This window comes from Mixophyes fleayi, chromosome 3 (genome assembly GCF_038048845.1).
Source record: "Mixophyes fleayi isolate aMixFle1 chromosome 3, aMixFle1.hap1, whole genome shotgun sequence".
Taxonomy (NCBI): domain Eukaryota; kingdom Metazoa; phylum Chordata; class Amphibia; order Anura; family Limnodynastidae; genus Mixophyes; species Mixophyes fleayi.
In genome coordinates, this window is record NC_134404.1 from 245,861,165 (window position 1) to 245,883,711 (window position 22,547).

Sequence of the window (22,547 nt, forward strand, 5' to 3'; positions counted from 1 at the left end):
ATGGATACCACAGCTAAAGATCTGTTGGAGCATTTAGTAGGAAGAATGGATAAGCAAGAAGCCAACCAAGAGCAACTTTTAAAATTTCTCAATAGTCTATCCACTCGGTTGGATGTTGTCCAGAACACCCTTGTGGCTGGTGGATCACCTGGGCCGGCAGTGGCTCCTGTACCTCAGGCCGCAGCAGCAGCTTCTTCCTCGCAGTTACGGTTACCTAACCCACCCAAGTTCGACGGAGACCCTAAATATTGCAGAGGATTCTTAAATCAATGCTCCATACAATTCGAGCTTCTACCTGGGAACTTCCCTTCCGAAAAAACGAAAGTGGCCTATGTGATTTCGTTATTGTCCGGTCAAGCCTTAGCATGGGCTTCCCCCTTATGGGAGAGGGACGACCCCATTCTACATAACTTCAACCTCTTTTTGTCCACCTTCAAGAAAATATTTGATGAGCCAGGAAGGGTGTCCAATGCCGCTTCCGGCTTACTACGTCTCCGCCAGGGAAACCAGTCTGTGGGGCAGTATGCGGTCCACTTTAGAACTATGGCCTCTGAACTTCGCTGGAACGATGAGGCCCTAGTAGCTACATTCTGGCAGGGCCTTTCAGACCGAATCAAAGACGAGTTGGTATCCCAGGAGCTCCCTACGTCTTTGGACGACATTATCTCCCTCTGTGTCAAAGTTGATTTGCGTTTCAAGGAACGTAATTCCGAGAAGGAACAGTCGCGGCGTAGTATGATTCGCTTGGCCCCCAACTTCCAAACCCCGGTTCTCCCTCCTGAAGAGCCCATGCAACTTGGGAGGACCCGCCTATCAGCCGAAGAAAGGGAGAGGAGATTTTGGAACAAGTTGTGTTTATATTGTGGAGAGAGCGGCCATCTTCTGAGTTCTTGTCCTAAACGCTCGGGAAACGACAGGGCCTAACGAGTTCTGGAGCTGTATCGTTGGGCCTCTTTTCTCAGTGTCAGTCAGTTCCCAATAGTAATGATTGCCTGTCTATTCCCATTTCCCTCCAGTTAGGACAAAAGACCTTCCCGCAGTCGGCTCTTCTAGATTCCGGAGTCGCAGGAAATTTCATTTCTGCCACTGTAGTTAAACAATTCGCTATTCCCACACAAGCGTTGGAACAACCCATCTCTCTGATGGCCATTGATGGGGGAAGACTTCCTGAGGGGTCCATTCTGGTACGCACTATTCCCCTTCTGCTTCAGATAGGAGCACTTCATCGAGAGAAGATTTCTTTTTTAGTAATACAGAGGTCTACCAATCCAGTCATCCTAGGACTCCCATGGCTTCGGGTCCACTCTCCCACCTTGGACTGGAAATCTGGTCACATATTGTCATGGGGACAGTCCTGCTTCTCTCGCTGCCTACAGAGAGTGGTTCCTCCGAATAGTCCTAGACGTTCCCAAGAATTTCCTGTGACTCTCCTACCTGAACCATACCAAACTTTCTCTGATGTCTTCTGTCAACAAGAGGCCACTAGACTTCCTCCTCACAGAATCTGGGACTGTGGTATTGATCTGATACCTGGTAAACCCATTCCCAGGGGCCGGGTTTACCCCCTCTCCCTCCCGGAGTCTAAGGCTATGGAGGAGTATATCCAAGAAAATCTAAACAGGGGCTTCATCCGCAAGTCTGCCTCCCCAGCTGGGGCTGGCTTCTTCTTCGTAAAAAAGAAAGATGGGGGTCTCCGCCCTTGCATTGATTACAGAGGCCTAAATGCCATTACCGTTAAAAATCGGTATCCACTGCCACTGATTTCTGAGTTATTTGACCGGATTAAGGGTGCCACCATCTTTTCTAAACTTGACCTCAGAGGAGCGTATAACCTTATACGCATGAAGGGGGGGGATGAATGGAAGACGGCGTTTAACACCCGAGAGGGCCACTTTGAATATCTGGTCATGCCTTTCGGGCTATGCAATGCCCCAGCCATATTTCAGAGCTTTATGAATGAGCTGTTTCAAGACCTCTTGTACCAATCTGTAGTCATCTACTTGGACGACATTCTCATCTTTTCTCAAGATCTAACATCTCATCGTACTCATGTATTGGAGGTCCTCTCTCGTATCCGAAAAAATCAGTTATTTTGCAAATTGGAGAAATGCACCTTCGAGCAGAGACAAATTCCCTTCCTGGGATATATTATTTCGGGCACCGGTCTACAGATGGATCCCACAAAATTGAAAGCCATACTAGACTGGCCCCAACCTTCGGGCCTTAAGGCCACTCAACGCTTCCTAGGATTCTCCAACTATTATCGTCAATTTATCAAGGGGTACTCCTCTCTCGTGGCTCCCATCACAGCATTGACTCGCAAATCTGCTGATGCTGGTAGTTGGTCCTCTGAGGCTATCCAAGCCTTTATATTATTAAAGTCTCTCTTTTCATCTGCACCCATTCTTCAACAGCCAGATTGTTCTCGTCCTTTTGTCCTGGAGGTAGATGCCTCTTCTGTTGGCACAGGAGCCGTACTATCACAGCGAGGTCCTTCTGGAAAACTTCATCCCTGCGGATTCTTTTCCCGTCGCTTTTTACCTGCTGAGAGGAATTACGGGATTGGCGACAAAGAGCTCCTGGCCATCAAGTTGTCTCTCTCCGAATGGAGACATTTACTAGAAGGAGCGCAATTTCCTATCACTATATATACCGACCATAAGAATTTGCTTTACTTACGCACTGCTCGATGTCTAAACCCTCGACAAGCAAGGTGGTCCTTATTCTTCTCACGCTTTGATTTCAACATCACTTTTCACTCGGGATCTAAGAATACGAAGGCAGACGCCTTATCTCGCTCTTTTGATCCAGCCGACATGGAATCCTCGGAAGATAATAAATTCATTGTAAATCCATGTCAAGTATTGGCAGCTACACACCTGAAAAAGGGTTGTCCTCCAGGCAAAACATTCATCTTGCCACATCTACGCACCCGGCTCCTTCACTGGGCTCATCACTCACTCTTCTCTGGGCATGCCGGCATTCGCAAGACCTGGGACTTATTGTCCCGAAGCTACTGGTGGCCTTCCTTGCTGGAGGATGTGAAGAGATTTGTTGCTGCTTGTTCCAAATGTGCTCAACACAAGACCTCTAGGAAAAAGCCTTATGGATGCTTGCTCCCATTACCCATTCCTGATTACCCTTGGTCACAGATCTCCATGGATTTTATCACGGACCTTCCCCCTTCCAAATCCTGTACGGTAGTGCTTGTGGTCACGGATCGCTTTCCTAAAACAGCCCACTTTATTGCTCTCAAAGGCCTTCCTTCTTCCTCCTCCTTAGCCGATATTTTTATTAAAGAAATATTTCGCCTCCATGGCTGTTCTCAACATATTGTCTCCGATAGGGGATCACAATTCATATCAAAATTTTGGCGGTCTTTTTGCAATAAATCCGGGATTAAGCTTGACTTTTCTTCCGCATATCATCCCCAGTCCAATGGGGCTACTGAGAGAACCAACCAAGAATTAGAAAAGTTTCTAAGAATATTTATCTCTAGTAACCAAGACAACTGGGTGGATCTTCTCCCTTGGGCCGAGTTCGCCCATAACAACCATTTCCATGAGGCCATCTCTAACTCCCCCTTTTTTGTTCTGTATGGCTGCCATCCTAGACTACCCACCTTCTCTCAAGTTTCATCTTCTGAAGTTCCAGCAGTGGACTCTCTGTTTCGTAACTTCTCTGATATTTGGGAACAAACCAAGATAAATTTAAAGCAAGCAACTACTCGTTCCAAAAAATTCTACGATAAAAGGAGAAGAATGACTCCAAGTTTTGCAGTTGGTGACAGGGTATGGCTATCCACCCAGAACATTTGTTTAAAAGTTCCCAGTAAAAAATTTGCTCCCAAGTTTATTGGCCCATTCGCTATATCTGAGATTATTAATCCCGTAGCCTTTAGATTGAGTCTGCCTCCCTCTTTACGCATACCCAATGTCTTCCATGTCTCCTTGTTAAAACCGATGGTAACCAACAGATTCTCCACCTCATCCAGAACTCCTCCTCCTGCTGTGGATCGGGATCAAGTTGAATACGAGATTAAAACTATCCTAGATTCTCGTAAAGTTCAAGGTGCCATACAGTTCTTGGCAGATTGGAAGGGTAACGGCCCTGAGGAGCGCTCATGGGTAAGAGCCATTGATCTACATGCTCCCCGTCTACTTAAATCCTTCCATAAAAAATTTCCTTTGAAACCCTATTAGGTGTTCGGAGTCCACCTTTATGGCAGAGGGTACTGTCACGGACTTACCTGATCCCCGCCGCTCCGTCCAGCCGCACTTCCGCATTCAGGACCATGTGACCGCACCCGGAGGCGGTCACATGACCACAACCCTAGAGGCGGGGATTTTGAATCCCCTTCAGTACAAAACCTCACTCTGACACTCGCTGAGTGTCAGAGCAACACTTACCTGTTCCTGGCTCCTGCTCTTCGTGGATTGCAGTGTTTTCCAGCTTCCAGTGTCTTCTTGTGTGCTGATCTCTGCCTGTCTGACTTCCCTGGCTCTCCGTTCCCTGTGTACCGACCCGGCTTGCTGACCATTCTCCTATTCTTGTGACCCGTGTACCGAACTTGGCTTGTTGACTCCGAGTTGCCTTCTGATTCTGCCTGACTCCATTCCTGTGTACCGAACTGGCTTGTTTGACTCCGCTACCACCGCTTCACTCCGCTGTACTACATCTTGAGGCGAACCTGGGGACCGCGACCTGCGACTCCTGGCAGCGAAGCCCACCCCGCCTTGCGGCGGTTCTTGGTGAACACCGGGGAGATCGTTAGACTCCACACCTCAGGTAAGCCAGTGCTAATCAAGATTAGTAATATAGTATCCAGAATCTGTTACAGAAGGACTGACAAACACAAAGGACAAACTAGACTAACTACAGACACACTCTCAACACAGTCACACACAAGTAACACAGACAAAGGACAAGTCAAATACAAAAAATACAAGACAGAAAATAAATGTGAAAATAAAAGCACAAAACAGAAAAATACCACAGGACTACTCACACTTCAGTCAGATATCGCTCCACCAATCCACCAAACTCCAACTCTCACCAACTGTCACCAAACCACAATCCTCCAATCTCCTCTCACAAAACTCCTCAAAACTCTATCAAAGAAAAAGTGGCAGGCCAGTGGTTTATATAAGGCTTGTGGTGTCAAATCTCCTGCCTTTGAAAATAGCCAATAGTAACAGGCCATGAGACAGGTGTAATTTTCAAAAAAACCGCCTTCACACGAAAGCGCCGTCATTTAAAGAAAAAGCGCCATGTTCTATTCAAAGCCGCCGGCGGCCTTGAGCATTACATCCCGCCGTGACATCGCCGGCGGCTTCAAATTGAACATGAAATGCGCCCATTAGTAAATCCGGCTGTTTGCAATGCAAACCCGCTGGAAAACCGCCGCAATGCATGGCGGCTTCAAGCCGCAAGCCACCATGCATCACACCTGATAGTAAATCTAGCCCTAAGTCTATATTCCTTTTGTCTACTCTTATCTGTGAGAAGAAAAAACAAGATAGTTATCTTAAAACAGCAAATGAAACAAACATTTTCATTCTTTACCATCGGCCAGCGATCAGGAAAGCAAACATGTGACAACATAAAACAAACAAGCAAAATCAACAAAGTATACCTTTAAATCAGTAACCTGCACACTAATACTTACCATTGATTATTATTTGCCTTGCCTAGTCCTAATTTTCTAGTCTTTGCCCTAAGATTTTCTTTGCAATCTATCCTCAAATGACCCTTCTTAAGGCAATTAAAACACTTCAAAGATTTCTGTTTCTTTCATCCCTTATAGTGGTTTTTATAATTCTGAGGTTTGAATGTAATTATCCTAAAGCCTGTATAGCCACCATCATTAGCCTATCACTCTGCGCTTTTTCCTTTTTACATATATTTTTATCATGTTCTACAGCATGCTCTCTAATTTCATTTACCGTGAGACCTCTCCAATTAGGAAAAGAGGTTTGTATCCAGGTCCTTAGATCCTCCCGGAGGCCGTCCATTAGTACTGCAACAGCTACCTCCCTATGATGTGGATTTTCCTTTATATCTGGTATTCCTGTGTACTTAATCATGGCCGTTAGAGCCCTAGAAAAATAGTCAGTTGTAATCTCACTACCTTTTTGTTTGATAGTGAATACTTTTCCCCATTCCACTGTCACTGGGAAATATATGTCCAACTGTGTGATTATACGTCCAATAGTATCCTGATTGTCATCCTCGGTTAAGGATTTATCCTTCTCCAACCTACAATCCTTAATGAACTTTTGTATATCAGTATCGAGAGGAAGACAGGCTCTAAACACCACTCGCCAATCTTTATTAGTAGGCTCATGTGCATTACCTAAATGTCTAATAAATTTCTGACACTTGGCCAAATCTTTTCTAAGATCAGGGAAATCAGACATAATTGTAAACAGTTCCGTCCTAGCCCATGGAAAATGCATTGCTACATGTTTTATGGGAACTACACCATCTCTGTCCGCCTTTCCATTGGGAACTGCTGTTGTGCGGACAGGATGCAGACTTACCAAGTTGCTATATTCTGAACTAGTTGCTGGAATTGCTGTTGCAGTATAATGAATGTCCCCCTTTCTATTAATTTCTATATTATCCTCACTGATTTCAGCCATTCCCTTTCCTTGTCCAGGTACTGCTTCTTGTATGTTACTGGCATAGGCAATGGCTGAAATGACTGTGGGTACATCTCCTTCTTCTAAAACATTACTTAAGACCTCATACAACTTACTCATTATATTTTTAACATTTTTGGTATTGGCTGTACTTACCGCCCCGACCACATTTGTCAGGGGCGCGCTAGCGTTCAGTTCTCCACGCTTTTCAATGGCTATTTCCGCTATGCACGTGCTTTTCACCACACCTACTTCCGCTGAGCACCCGCTCCCTTGCCACATGTACCCTTCTTGTTGCCACAATTTTACAATTTTAAACAGTCATCATGTTCAATTCTCGTTCTTGTTGATTTAATCAACCGTACTTTATCTCTAACATTATTTAACACCTCTGAGTCAAAACTACCTATGTTTGGGAAAGGTTTCACACACTCCCGGGTCATCTTGACCCATTTGTCGCAGTATGCCGTTGCATACGCACCATATTTATTATGCATAACTTACTTTGCCGAACCAACCGGCCATTCATTAGGCAGCACACAATTGGCCATGTCTTCTTGGCCCTGGACGATTTCAACAGGTACGTCCCCTTAACTCCACGCTACTGAGTACCACAAAACAATAACATGCGATTGTCAACATACAGAGATGCATATCTGTATGCCTAACCTCCAGCAATCTCCTATCCACCCTTTGTGCATCCATATAAAGGCACATTTTTGTACAGGAGGCACGAATCATAAAACAAAAAAACCAAAACAGATATGCAATCTATAAAACATGAATCGTATTTCCACAACAGAACCTTTCTGCTTAAAATCAGCAGTTTCTATACACATGAAAACAAAACCCCTGACTGTTTCTGTGACTCATGTCAATCTAGTGTGTGTATCTCTGAATTTGTCTTATGTAAAAAAAAAATATATATGTCTTCGCCCCATTGATGAGACTGTGTCTGATTTTATCTCTACCAGAGCAGAGAGAGAGAGAAAGAGAGAGAGAGAGAGAGAGAAAGAGAGAGAGAGAGAGAGAGAGAGAGAAAGAGAGAAAGAGAGAAAAAGAGAGAGAGAGAGAGAGAGAGAGAGAAAGAAAGATAGAGGGGTACTAACATTTGTGTAAAGAATGAGAAATAAGAAAGCAATGAATAATGGGAATACAAAGATTTGAATACAAACATACATGTAGAAAGGGAGATTTTACAGCAAAAATGACAGCTGGATTGGACTCTATGGGGAAATGGCTGAATTCATTCCACTGCTCCCCTTAGCTATTTGCTAACTATGACCCCTCCCCATACTTGACTAGGGGGTCTTAACTGTGCAATCCAGTGTCGTCCGTCATTTGTTCATTAAGAACTCGGTATCACATTGACTACATACCTTTTCAACGGAATTTCCTAACTTATGTAAAAAAGAAATGAGAAATGTAAAAATTAACTGTTGACTCATCTGAGATACATAAAACGATATTTTGGAGCAAAGTGTGTACATACTTCATTGTTGGATAATGATTCTCAGCCAAACAAATTATCATGAGACACTGCAGCTTAAAACAAAGAGTGTTCCAATTGTCTATTGTTAATTAGTCTTTCAAGAGTAATCTTTCTATTTTTCTACCTCACCCCTTTAAACACTAAGGGCTAGATTTACTAAGGTGCGGGTTTGAAAAAGTGGGGATGTTGCCTATAGCAACCAATCAGATTCTAGCTTTCATATATTTAGTACTTTCCACAAAATGACAGCTAGAATCTGATTGGTTGCTATAGGCAACATCACCACTTTTTCAAACCCGCAGCTTAGTAAATCTAGCCCTAAGTCTATATTTCTTTCGTGTACCCTTTATCTGTAAGAGGGAAACAAGATAGTTATCTCAAAACAGCAAACAAAACAAACATTTCTATTCTTTACCATAGGGCAGCGATTTAGGAAAGCAAACATGTGACAACATAAAACAAACAAACAAAATCAACAAAGATTACCTTTTAAATAAGTTTCTTTCTAAACTTTGCACATTAATACTTACCACAGATTAACATTTACCCCGCCTGATTGTAGGACTATAGGTGTGACCTGACTCCTAGCGCTGACTATCGCTTTCCCGCGCAGCATTTGCTGCTATAACATGCGCAGGCAGGTGTGAGTCTTCTAGTCTATGTGAATTCCTCCTTAGAGGATATCTACGTGACCCACCCCTATGTGTATTGTGGCTTTACTTTTTGCAATCTCTCCTAATATGTCCTTCTTCTCTGCAATTGTAACATCTCACTATTCTGGGTTTCCTGTTATGTGGGTTGTATGCTGGTGGTCGTGTGTACAGTCCCTCTAGTGCTGGGATACTTACCATCATTACCCTATCACTGTGTCTCTTTCTGTTTATTTATACTTTTATCATGTCCTATAACTGACTCCCTGAGAGCACTTACAGTGATTCCTTTCCAGTTTGGTAATGAAGTTTGCACCCTTCTTTTCAAGTTTTCCCTGAGGCCATCCATTAGAACTGAAGCAGCAACCTCCCTGTAGTGTACATTATCCTTTATGTCTGATACCCCAGTATATTTGGCCATCGCTATCAGAGCCCTGCAAAAATAGTCTGTTGCATTTTCACTATCTTTTTGCTTGAGAGTAAAAATTTTACTCCAGTCCACTATCACTGGAAAATATATGGCCAACTGTGTGATTATATGTCTAATATTGTCCTGATTATCATCCTCGGTTAAGGATTCATCCTCCTCCAACATACAATCCTTAATGAACGTTTGTATATCAGTATTAAGAGGAAGACAGGTCTTCAATAATATTCGTCAATCGTTATTAGTTGGCTCGTACACATTACCATAATATCTAATAAACTGCTGACATTTGGTCAAATCTTTCCTAGGATCAGGGAAATCAGACAAAATTGAAAATGTTTCAGACCTAGTGCATGGATCATGCTTTGCTACATGTTTTAAGGGAACATCACTATCTCTGTCCGCTTTCCCATTGGGAACTGCTGTTGTGCAGACAGGATGCAAGTCTACCGAATCACTATAACTAGTGGCTGAACTTGCTGCTGCAGTACAATGGATGTCTTCCCCTGTGTTAACCTTTACATTATTCTCACCACTTTCAGCCGCTTTCCCTGCTGGTGGGATCGTTCTTCTTCTTTGTCCTGAAACATTACTTTTAACATTACTTAAAACAACAGTTTTTATATTTTTGGTATTGGCTGTACTTCGAATTCGAATTTGTCGGGGGCGTGTTTGCACTCAGTTCGCCACGCTTAGCAACGCACACTTCCGAAATGCTTGTTTCCGGTACGCTTACGTCCGCTGAACACGCGTTTTTCACCACACTCACTTCCGCTGTGCATTCGCTGCTCTGCCACGTGTTACCTTCTATTTGCCACGATTTTAAACAATGATTATGTGCATTTCTCACTTTCCTTGACTTAATCAACCGTACTTTATCTTTTACGTTATTTAGTACCTCTGCATTAAAACTCCCTATTGTTGGGAAAGGCCTATCACAATCTTTGGTCATTTTGACCCACGTGTCACAATACACAGTTGCGCATATTTTTTTACACATGAGAAATCTCGCTGAATCAATAAGGCCTTCTTTAGGCAGTACATTGGCCATCTCTAGCATATGCTTAGCACCCACGTTGAACAATACTTTTTTATGTGGAACGCAGATACACCGCAATGCTCTGTTCCTTCCACCAAATAATACCCTTGTTGTTTGTGGAACACAGATATCCCGCAATACTCTGTTCCTTCCAGCAAACAATTTCAACCCTGTTGCTACAATCACCGCTAGAGATCTCTAATGCCCGGTGGACGTATTTCCATTAACCGCGTCCACTCGCTACTTTCTCGCACCAGGCAAGGACCCCTAATACAGAAATATCACTGTGGGCCCCAAGGGCTATCAGCTCCTCGATAACCTGGCTCACCACAAAATCTGCTGAGTTTATTATCGCTGGGAGCGCAAGTTGATACAATCAACCTACCTTTCCAGTATAATTCCTCCTAGCTGCTTCACCAATTCGCACTAACGGTTGTCGTGCGGTTAGATCACTCTGCCTACCAATACTAGTTATTAGCAAACCTTGCGATCTATTGGTAGCGCTTTGCGAAAATCCAGTTTTCGCATTCGGTATACCTGCCCTGTATACCGTCCTTCAGTTGGGCAACCCGCCTCGTCAGACAGCAACTGAGCACAATGAATAATAAACAGTGTATCTACGTTACAAAATCACACACTATACACCTTTTCTGCGCAGAAATTTAAAAGTTCCCAACAATAGCAATAATGTCTCAGAGGCTTTCACAAGTAATTATACTATGCATATATAATAACTATCAAAACGATTGTTTAAACACGTGGAAATATAAGCGGAAGTACACATACGCAAGGCAGGAAGTACACATACCCTATGCAATGCAATACACTTTAAAATGTAAAACGACAATAAAAAGAAACATTTTTCTTTCTTGTCCCTAGATTCTAGTTAGCGTTCCTTCAGTTAACGCAACTGCGGACATTCGGCTTCTCAACACAAAATGGACAACAGGTTTTGAACACATTGCGTTCTTTCCCATATGAGACGCGTCCGTCAATATCCACCCTTTGTTGAGCAACCGAAGTCCGCAAGCGTTGCGTACCTTCAGATAACATAACCTCCTAAACTCACGAGCCCCCAAATTATTAAAGTAATTTTATTGTTTTCAAATAAGCATTGCCCAATCAATTGTATGTGTTTCCAAAGCACAAAATGATTTATTTTTAGCAGATGTAAACAGTTAACAATTATTATAATACATTAATACATTATTATATTAAGATACAGTACAGTACAGCCAATACCATAAGATAAATACATACCGCTTGCGCTACGCTGCGCTAACCACGGGCACCCCTGGACAGTGATTCACCTTAGAATACTGTGATCAGTGAAGTCTGAGACCTGGGTGCACAGCTATGATCATATATACACAGTCAGTGTTACAGAGAACAATAGAGATGACGTAGATTGTTTCTATAGGTCCAGATGTTGGGTGGGTCCAGGGTAAACAGGTCATAGGCTGATTCAATCTAAGGAATCCAAAGGTGGAGGTCGTCTCCCAGGGGATGAGCTCCTTTCTTCCCGCCAATGCTCCAGTTACAATTAGCATTTCATAGCCAACATCATACAAAGCTTTATTCCCTAATATCAATAACTAAAGTATGCAATGTGCGATCTCTTCGCCGACTGCACCGGACAGCTGCTGATGAATAGGGCTTCAATATGACACTAGGCATGATACCTTTCCTATAACCTGAACCTTGAATATCACTGAAGTGTACGTATAATCATTATATATATATATATATATATATATATATATATATATATATATATTAACTACTAATAAACCTAATACTATCTGCTAATAAATTACAGTGTAACGGAACCAATATGAATATGAATTATATAAATAACTAAATGTTGTAATGCGAGTGTGTGCGTGCGTATTTTACCGTGGGATCGCACCACGCTCCGTGTTACGTGTCGTACGGATCGCAATCGCACGGCAAAACAATATTAAACCAATAAACTTTCGTTCATCCAATTATACGACTTCTACATATTACACCTTTGAAGGGCATACAAAAAGGTTATCTCCAAGCTCCAGAGGTATACGGTCTATAATAAAAGAAGAAATTGTTTTGAGGATTAAGACTCTCTCTTATGATAACTTGTTTAGATCTACAGACAGCGTAGTCATACACCAAGGGGGACTTGCAGAGCAATGAAACATGGTACTGAGATCCTGCATATAAAATCTTTAAGGTGATAGTTTATTATACTATCAAAGGGTGGAACTCTCGAAGTCGTATAATTAGATGAACAAAAGTATTTTGGTTAATATTGTTTTATCGTGCGATTGCACTCAGTATGCCACGCTACACGGGGGATGGCGCCATCACATGGTAAAATACGCACGCACACACTCGCACTACAACATTTGGTTATTTATTAATTTCATATTTATTAAGGTTCCAATCCACATTCATTTATTAGTAAAATGTATTAGATTGTATATTTATTCATATATAATACTGTAGTAAAGGTTTTTATGGTTCAGGTGTTTTAAAAGATAAAGTTTGGTCTCATATTAAAGCTTATTTCACCAGCATTAACCCAGTGTGGACAGAATAGCGATCGCATCTAGTGATCACAAGATACAAGCAATATGAGATTAATGCTCTTAAATACTTTTGTGTGGGTCAGTTTGAACTGGTCATTCAGAGTCAAATCATGGGAATAATAGGGTGGGGGATGTTCCCCTCACCCTTTGTAAGGATCAAATGAACTGACCTATAACTTGCAAGGAACTGGAATGCCATTAAGCCTGGACCAATGAAGACCTTACTAAGTGTTAGCTGGACAAGTATATACAAGCATGCTGGCTTTTGTTCTGCCCTTCTTTGAAGCTGAAAATGTGACAGCATGCATTCATTTAACTTAAGTGAACCCTATAAGGAAGATGAAATGTATTCAGTGTTTTTTTTCATACTTTCCTGCTTTAATGTAACATCTTTAATATGTATCATGTATTGGCTATATTGTACTGTATTGTACTTATTTATTGAACTGCTAAACAAATTGCTTGTGCTTCGGAAACACAATACAATCGCTTGGGCAATGCTTATTTGTAAACGATATAATTACTTTAATATCATCCAGATGCACAATGAAAAATGTACCCAGATAATCATGTAGTACATCATTGATCAAATCCTGGAACACAACTGGCGCGTTAGAAAGACCAACTCAATACTTGTAATGTCCAGAATGAGTGTTGAAAGCGGTCTTCCATTCATCGCCCTTCCATATGCCTATCAAATTGTATGCTTCTCGTAAATCAATTTTAGAGAATACAGAAGCACCTCTTAACTGGTCAAACAACTGAGAAATCAGTGGCAGAGGATATTTGTTTTTAATGGTGATCTGATTCAGACCTCTATAATCAGTGCAAGGTCGTAAATCTCCATCTTTCAAAAAAGAAAATCCGGCAGCCAGTGGTGAACGAGGAGGTCTAATGAACCCTTTTTTTCAGGTCCTCAGAAATATATTTCTCCATGGCTTTGGTCTCTTCCATGGAAAGAGAAGAGACGTACAGCGACAAATGGGTCAAGATGACCAGGAATGTGTGAGACCTTTTCCCAAGATTGATAGTTTCAATTCAGAGGTACTAAGTAATATTAGAGATAAAATATGTTTGATGAAAAAGAGAATAAAAAATCATGACTGCTTAAAACTGTGGCAACAGGAAGGGAACATTGCGAAGTGAGGAGAAGCGAGCGCAAGCACGCCCCCACCGCCCTATGCGGTTGTAGGGGATAAGTACAGCCGATGCCAAAAAGGATAAAAACAAAGCAAACAATTTATAACCAATGTTAAGCAATTTGAAAGGTAATGTTTCTGAAGAAATGGTGAACCCACTGTTATTTCAGCTATTGCCCAATCTATTAACGTGCAAGAAGTCAAGAAGTAACACACAGACAAGGAAAGGGAGTGGTCCCACCAGCAGGGGCAGTGGCTGAAATGGGTGAGAGTAGTGGAGAAATTAATAGCCAGGGGTCAAGTTATACCTGTAATTCTACAAACAGGTAAGTGAACTGTTAATCTGTGTTAAGTGTTAAGTGTAACTGTTCAGGTTTAAAGGTGAGCAACTTAAATGGATATTTTCTTTTGTGTTTGTGTATGGTGTGTGTGACTGAATTTAGAAAAAACAAAAAAAAAAAACAGTTTTTCAAACAGTCTGAAGAAACTTTTTTATTTTTATTTGTTTTTATTCCATTCATAAAGTGCAGCCTGTTGCTGTTCGATGATAAGGATTGAAAGTAAAAAAATAAAAATGTTTGTTTTTCTTTGTTATTTTATACTAACTTTGTTTTGTTCTTCTCTGTTGTAGATAAGGAAAGCCAAAGAAATATATTTAGTAATTATGGGGATTGCAGGAGAAGTACAAAATTTTCCCTTAAAAAGACAAGTTAACAATAGGTCATTGTAACACTCTTCTTCTAACTGATGTGGCCTATGATAACTTATTTGGTTGAGATTTATTATTTAAAATGAAGTGTGCATATACTAATGTTGTTTTATGTATTCCAGAAAGGCACACATGGGAGATACAGAGTATGCATCACAAAGGGTTAATTTTGCACTTCTCCATCATAGTCACGAGTCCACAGCAAGGTATATAGGTTATTATGATATTTACTGGGCTCCTTACGAGCTGATGGATGAAACTGGATTGGATGGATGATGTAACTCCCTGTTAAATTTAATAAGAATAGGGGAGGGGTCATAGATTAGTTATGTGTCAAGGTGATTAGTGGAATAGTTGAGAGCCAATTTCCTATAGTGCCCAATCCAGCTGTCATCTTGCTGTAAATCTCCTTTTCTCATCTTCTGCTTTTCTGTTTGTTTGCAAATCCTTTCGTTATTATTATTCTTTGCTGTCCTATTTCTTATTCTTTACATCTCAGTATCTCATTCTTTTCTTATAAAGAGATACAAAATACGTAGACACTGTCTCACCCATGGGACATTTTTGACAACAGACAGAATTAGGGGTACACACAATACACTGACATAGTCATGAAGGTAGCTAAAGGTTTTGTTTTTATGTTTAAAGAGGCTGCTGATTTTAAGCAGGAGTTTTGTAGTGGAAATGTGATTCGTTTTATAGTTTGTATGTGGTATCTGCCCTCCTAAGTTCTGCCTAAACTACATATGTCTTCTGAACAAAGTGTACAAAGTGTACCTCTAGAGGCACAAAGGGTGGAAGGAAAGAGACAGGAGACTAGTTGAAGGTGAATTAGGCAGACATACAGATATGTATGACTGTGTTGAACATTTGATTAATATTTTTGCCACAAGACCTGACATAAGTGAGACCCTTTAGAAAATACCTTGCATGAGTGAAACCATTTAGAAAATGTAACATTTTCATGTTTTATATTTTTCATAGTCAGGCAGACATGTGCCGAATATTGTTATAATTGACGAAGGTGCTATAAAAATTGCCCCGCTTTGCCTTCCTCACTTAGCCAAGTAGCTGAACAGGTGGGATTTAGAATGGCATGTTAGTTGGCAGAGGGTAAATCAATTGATATACATTGGTTTTTAGTATCTTCCTAGGATAGAGGGCGACGTTGAGGCGACTGAGGAACTTTTTATGACAATAGCAGTACATGAGTAGAAAACTCACATTACATGAAGGACTTGTTACAGTGACACAGTTACCAACTGAAATGGCTGTTATTTAAGTTAAAGCTCACACACATGACTGTACATAACTTTAATACCAGGACGGACATAGCTGTCAAGTGGGCAGCAGGTTTAAACATGACAACCGACAATGCAATGTTTTGTTTTTTTATGTTTTTTTTGAAAATCGTAAACACACATGAATTAGCTAATATATAAGATTTGTGCTACCTGAAGAAAAATGTGGTCTGGAAAATGAAAGGATGTGGTCAGGAGTCCTCTGGACCCTGTAGAGATGGACAAGGCAGGCCTGTGGCTCCCAGAGTGTATCTTCCAGGCCTAGCTGAAGCAGCACATGGTCTGACTCAGCTGGGTAAAGAAGGATTGTGCAAGCTGGTAAGAGCATACTGGTATGCATCAGACGTTTTTTCTCAGGCTAGTAGAAAGGCAATGTCCTGTCTTACTTGATTGAGAGAAAATGTCAGGAAGACAATACAAATAGAGCCATCATATTCCCCTCCTACAGATGGACTCTCTCCAGGTAAAACAAATCAACTTCATGCAATTGCCACCTGGCAGGATTGTCAAGTATGTACTGGTATACTGATGAGATATATCTGTGTAAAGGTTTATTGCAGTGATGGGCAAACTTTTTCAGGAGCGGGCCAAATAAAAAAGAAAAACTTTAGGTGGGCCAAAATAATTTATTAAAAAGATCAAATATCGAAATATATAATACAAATTTTTATAAAACTAATGTGATGAATGAAGCTGTGACTGCATTTCTATAAGTTCCTCGTAATCTGGTTCAAACTGGAATGTACTGAATGGAACGGGAGGGTGTTATATAGCAGTGTTACCTCTATAAGTGCAGCGATCGTACAGACACAGCAGGTTGTTGCAGATCCGTCTTTCTGGTGAGCCACTAACTGACAGCACAACAGCCAATCGAAATCCGCCTTAGTTTATGGCCCAGCCCATCTCTTCTTACATGACTTTCAGCCATTAGGAGGCGGGCAGGTGTTTCAGTGTATGTGATGTGTCCTTTTAGGAAGGAGGATGAAGTGTAATGGAGGAAATAGCTGGGAAGGCATAAAAATTAAAGTTCTGACACACAGGGTCGGCCCTAATAATTTTATGCATATTTTAATTAAATTTTTTAAAATATTGGCGGGCCGGATAGAACCTCTAAGCGGGCCGTAGTTTGCCCATCACTGGTTTATTGAAATGTTTCTAATATTGCTGTGTCATATTCAAGATTTTTGTTAGTAGATATCCCTAGAGTAATATAAAAGGTGATAGGGGTATTCATGTTTACTGGTAATAGCTTTTAGATAATGGCTATAATGTATGAGCAGTGATAGTAAGTTACATACTTTTGATCAACCACAGACCAGTGGGAAAATAGAGAAACGGTACTAGCTAGAACGAATTGAATAGAATGATGGTTGAAACTAGATTGGAGTGGCCAGTAGCTTTGGCCACTAGTTCACCTTAAAATAATGTAAATGTAAATAATGTAAATAGTTCACCTTAAAATAGGTCCAACACACAGTCGTTTATAATCAGATTTAGTAGGATTTATAGTTAAATATAATAATTTTAAAAGCACATTATTGAGATCTAAGGTTCAGAATACAGGAAACATATTATGTTTGGTATCATTCTAATCCCCTATTTATCCTCAGAGATCCGGTCCTATTGGTTAAGAGATCGCACCTTGCGTATGCAAGTTATGGATGATAGGGAATTAATGATCAGAATTATATTGTGTGTGTAATGTAAATAGACCAGCTTGAATCAGCTTTTCGGCGGGAAGATACATATGCAGCTGTTGGAGAGGCTGACCCTCACCCTTGGAGGGCATCGTTTGAACTGACCAATGACCATTATACCAGACTGTCCCGAAGCCTGAACCAATGGAAACATGCTAAATCATCTCTATTGTTTTCAATGTAACACCTACTGTATGTAAACAGGGGCTCTGGGACCAACAGACAGTCTTCTTGACCACAGACTTCAGATTTGAATGGCTGTATGCTGGATCCAGAGCACCTGCGTATGTAGTCGGCTGTACTTATTTTACTGATCTGTTATTCTTTGCATCCTGCTATATTCTGCTATTAGATCTAATTGTGCGTTGAAACCACAACAAATCACAGCGGAAAATGATTATTGGTAAGCGATAAAACTACTTTAAAAGCCCAGAGGGTAGATCATCAAGTAGATCATCATCTTTTCCAGCAAGCCAGACGGCCTTAGCAGTAACGGTTTCCTCCGTCATAACGTCTACTGCCAGCACTGCACCAGCATTGCTAGTTCCAGAAGTCTACGTATTCCACCACCGGAGAAACATGATGGCGATCCTAAGATATATTGTAGGTTCCTTAACCAGTGCGCTATTCAGTTTGAGCTTTCCCCAGAAGATTTGATCTCTGCGAGGATCAAAGTGGCTTATATAATTTCCCTCCTCTCTGGTCAAGCTTTGTTTTGGGCTTCTCCCCTCTGGGAACGGGATGATCCTACGCTCCGAGATTCTTCGACCTTCATTAAGAATTTTTGGAGGGGTTTTGATGAGCCCGGCTGTGTTCCCTCAGCCGCTTTTGGCTTATTAGCTCCCCGTCAAGGTTCAATCACTGCTGGACAGTATGCCGTGCAGTTTCGCGCTTTGGCTTCAGAATTCCGCTGGAACAATGAGGCTCTGTTAGTCACCTTTTGGCAGGGGTTGAACGATCGCATCAAAGACGATCTGGCTTCCCGCGAGCCTCCGTTTAATCTTGAAGACTTGGTCTCTCTGTGTGTTAAGGTGGACATCCACCACAGGCAACGTACTTAAGAATGTGAATGGACCCGGCACTCCTTCGTTCGCCTGGTGCCTCAGTTCCAAGCTCCAGCAATTCTTCCGGAGGAATCTATGCAGATTGGCCGCTTTTTCCTTTCTCAGGAGGAGCGTGACAGATGCATCAAGAATCGTCTTTGCCTTTATTGTGGGGACTTGGGTCACCTTCTCTCCTCATGCTCCAAGAGGCCAAGAAATGCCCCATCTTAGGAGATGACAGGAGGGTAGTCCTAGGATCCAAGTCCCTCACTCCCTTCTCCTTGAGAGATTCTGAATTTCTGATGCCTATTATGCTATTTTCTCCAGATGGCCCCCAGCAATTGACAGCTTTTCTGGACTCTGGATCCGCTGGGAACTTCATTTCTGCTGAGTTGGCTTCCAAGCTTTATCTCTCCATCCTTCCATTGCCACAGCCTCTGGCACTGACCGCAATTGATGGTAATCGTATCAACAACGGTTCCATCGAACGCATTATCAGTCCCTTATGGCTGGCAGTAGGAGCACTTCACTCTGAGTGGATAAGTTTCTTGATTCTTCCTCAGTCCATCAATCCCGTTATTCCGCAGCCTGCTCTTCCTGAGGCCTATGTCGAGTTTGTAGATGTATTCAGCAAAGCTGCAGCCGAGTCCCTGCCTCCTCATCGACCCTGGGATTGCCCAGGGTCGATTGCCCAGGACCTTTTACCCAAAAAGTTCATCCCTAGGGGCAGTGTCTTTCCCGTGTCTCTCCCAGAGACTCAAGCCATGTCTGAATACGTCACTGAGAATCTTGAACGTGGCTTTATCCACAAGTCTTCTTCACCGACAGGTGCAGGGTTCTTTCTTGTCAAAAAGAAAGACGGTACTCTTAGACTCTGTATTGAATACCGGAAGGTGAATGCTATTACGGTGAAGAACCGTTACCCGTTACCTCTCATATCAGAACTCTTTGATCGGATTTGTGGGCGCACAGATTTTCACCAAACTGGATCTTAGAGGGGCCTATAACCTTATCCCCATTCGTCAAGGTGACGAGTGGAAAGCCGCTTTTAATACAAGAGACAGGCATTATGAGTACCTCGTGATTCCCTTTGGACTTTGTAATGCCCCTGCGGGTTTTCAAGAATTCATCAACGAAATCTTCAGAGATCTTTTGTATCACTCTGTAGTCATCTACCTTGATGACATCCTGGTCTTCTCCCAGAATATCACCTCTCATCGAGATCATGTCAAAGAAGTTCTGTGCCGCCTTCATACTAATCACCTAAAAGTGCCTTTTTGATCAACGTCATGTTCCCTTCCTCGGGTATATAATCTCTGGCATGGGTCTTCCAATGGATCCAAAGAAGGTAAAATCTATCCTTAGTTGGCCTCAACCCTCTGGCCTGAAGGCTACTCAACGTTTTATTGGATTCTGCAACTATTACCGGCAATTCATTAAAGACTACTCTTCGTTGATCTCACCCATTACGTCACTTACCCGTAAAGGTGGGCTAGCCAAAAACTGGCCTCAGTAGCCAGTCTTGGCCTTCAAAGTTCTTAAGGAAGCTTTCGCCACCGCTCCTGTCTCGAGAAAGCCTGATCAACCATGAACGTTCTTTCTAGAGGTTGATGCTTCCTTGTGGGTGTGGGAGCAGTTCTCTCTCAGAAGAATTCTGTTGGCACTTTCTCTCCAGGAAATTTTTACCTGGTGAGGCCAACTATAGCATCAGAGACAAGGAGCTCCTGGACATCAAAATAGCCTTAGAAGAATGGTGATACCTTTCTGGAATCAGCTCAGTGCCTTAACCCTCGTCAGGCCCGCTGGTCACTCTTTTTTTACAGATTCCTGTTGATCCTGACTTACAAAAAATTCCAGGACCGATGTACTTTCCAGGACTTTTGATCCTTCGGATTCTTGCCAATCAGACGTTAGACCTATCATCAGTCCTCTGAAGATTCTGGCTTTGACTAAATCCTCTGTTTAGACACCTCCTGCTAGACGCTCTTTTGTGGAGACCCATCTCCATTCCAGACTGTTGGCTTGGGCCCATGATTCCAGATTTTCTGGTCATACTGGGGTTAAGAAGACCAATGCTCTTTTGTCCCACAGCTATTGGTGGCCATCCTTGAGTGCTGACGTTCACAAGTATGTTGCAGCTTGCAGAGTATGTGCTCATCATAAGAAACCTAGGCGTACACCAGCAGGGCTTTTTCTTCCGCTCCCGGATCCAAACTCACCTTGGGCAAGCATCAAAGCATCAGCTTGGATTTTATTACTGATCTTCCCAATAGACATTGCTTAAATACTTTTTGGGTGGTGATCGGCCGTTTTTCCAAATGGGCACATTTTGCCCCTCTCAAGAAATTGCCATCTGTTGCTGATCTATCCACTCTTTTCATTAAGAATATTTTTCGGATCCACGGTTACCCAGTTGAGATCATCTCTGACAGAGGTGTACAATTCATTTCAAGATTCTGGAGATCCTTTTGCAACAATCTAGCAATTAAGCTAAAATTCTCCTCGAGATACCATCCCCAGACCAATGGTCAGACTGAGCGGGTGAACCAGGATTTGGAGACATTCCCCCGTTGTTACTGCTCTGATCACCTATCCTCCTGGAGTGATTATTTACCATGGGCAGAATTTTTACATAATATCCATCAACATTAATATATTCTGGAACATCTCCCTTCTTTACCATCTTTGGCCCCATACATCCCACATTTTCAGAAGTTTCCAGTGCATCAGTACCTGCAGCTCAAGAGATGGTCGTGACTTTTCGAAGATTTGGACTCAGCTATGAGCTAAACTTTTACAGTCCTCGGAATGGCATAAACACTTTGCTAATCGTCACCGTAGGAAGACAAGGGACAAGGTGTGGCTGTTCACGCGTAATTTCAGGCTCAAGCTACCTTCAATGAAATTTGCTCCCCGATATATTGGTCTCCTCTGCATTTCTCATATTATTAATGCGGTTACCTATAAGCTCCATCTACCTCCTTCACTTCGTGTGCATAATTAATTTCATATTTCCTTATTAAAAACATTGGTTCTTGATGAATTCTCCAACCTTCAGCCTCTGCCTCTTCCCATCAAGACGGCCTTGGGCGACGAATGTGAGATTGAACACATCTTGAAATCCCGATCCATTCGTGGTAAGACTCAGTTCCTTGTCCACTGGAAGGGTTATGGCCCTGAAGAAAGATCCTGGGTGGATAAGAAAGACCTACATGCCCCCCATCTGCTTTCAAAGTCTTTGAAGAATCAGATTTCCAACTCTTCTCCTTCAAGGGAGGGGGGTACTGTCAGGTGCTATCTCCGCACTGACACTTGGTGCAGGAGACAGACGCTTGCACCTTCTCTGCAGCCGCGTCCTGTTGCCTTGCAGCGGAACCCTATCTCCGCTCACCTGTCGGCAGTCAGCATGTTTGACCGCCAAAATCTCCCTAACCCAATCAGGATGCACCTTATGGTATATAAAGCACCCTCTGACACATGTCTAGTGCCAGAGTATTGGTTCACTCCTGCTCCAGCGCTTCCTGAACTTCTGATCCAGTGTTCTTTGGTTCTGACTTGGCTTCCTGTTACTATTCTCCTGTGTTTAGTTTTGGTACCTCGCTGCCGGGCTGGTTTGACTATTTGGCTTGATCCAACTTCTCTCTGGAACCTCCCTGTGTACTGCACCACTCGGTTGGCTCTGACCTGGATTGCCTGACTAAACCTGTCTACTACAGTCGCTATACTGGTGACTGTCTTGGAGAACTGTGACATGTGTAGCTAAGCCCATCTCCCTTGCGGGGGTCCATGGTGAAAACCGGGTGTACATTAGACTCCGCGCCTCCCTGTTCAGTTGGGCC